Raw genomic sequence first — 824 nt, 5'->3', positions numbered from 1 at the left:
ATATAGCATCTCATTCAGGGCACAGGCAGCTCATCTGACAACAGGCTCTGAGACTGCAATGCAGCAAATGAAACAAGGTTACAATATTTCTTTTTCTTTTGTAATTGTAACATTGAGTCATTTTATAAGAGCAACTGAAATAATGTGTCAAGTTTATTATAAATCAGTCCCAATCCAATATAAAATCTTGCCTTCCTAACCAGGAGCAGTTTTAACTATATCAGTGGATGCTGGAAGAAAATGTCAGTATCAAGAAATAATGGAAAAGACAACCCGACGAGGATGGGATTCGAACCCATGCGTGCAGAGCACAATGGATTAGCAGTCCATCGCCTTAACCACTCGGCCACCTCGTCAGCTGCTTCCTCTTCCGCCTACAGCTCTTCTACAAGCCTACAGCTCACATTACAGGTTTTTGTAATTTGTAGGATCTGGTCAGAATTCTCTCTCTGTCTGATTGCACCCACCTGATTGAACTCTGTACCAATGAAATACCTACAGGATGACAGACCAAATAATTTATTTCTATAATTTGCTTTTCTTTTATATATACATACAAATATATAAATATATGTATTGTAAATACAACATATAACTATAGAAAAATAAGAAAACCACTTTTCTCATCTCTGTAACATAGGGGAAGGTGTCCTGTAGTCCAGAGAGGTGAAGGGACAGGGTAGATAAACTTTAGGGGCAGTTCACACGACATGCAATCCAGTGCAATTTTTTCTGCAATAGAAACTCATTGATAGTAGGTTACATGGTTTCAAATGGCATAGTTCACACCAGTGTGGTCAGCTCCAGGGCGTTCCAGTTCCAGA

General features: G+C 39.1%; 1 non-coding gene across 1 annotated transcript; it reads right to left on the bottom strand.

The window, feature by feature from the left end:
• Positions 1–274: 274 nt before the first annotated feature.
• TRNAS-GCU (transfer RNA serine (anticodon GCU)) lies at positions 275–356 on the bottom strand. The gene has a single exon. It is a non-coding gene; the product is annotated as a tRNA-Ser (tRNA).
• Positions 357–824: the final 468 nt, after the last annotated feature.

This window comes from Staurois parvus, unplaced genomic scaffold (genome assembly GCF_062004578.1).
Source record: "Staurois parvus isolate SC_StPar_1 unplaced genomic scaffold, SC_StPar_1.0 ptg000362l, whole genome shotgun sequence".
Classification (NCBI taxonomy): Eukaryota; Metazoa; Chordata; class Amphibia; order Anura; family Ranidae; genus Staurois; species Staurois parvus.
Note: the sequence above shows the minus strand (reverse complement) of the source record. Positions and strands in the feature narration are given on the sequence as shown.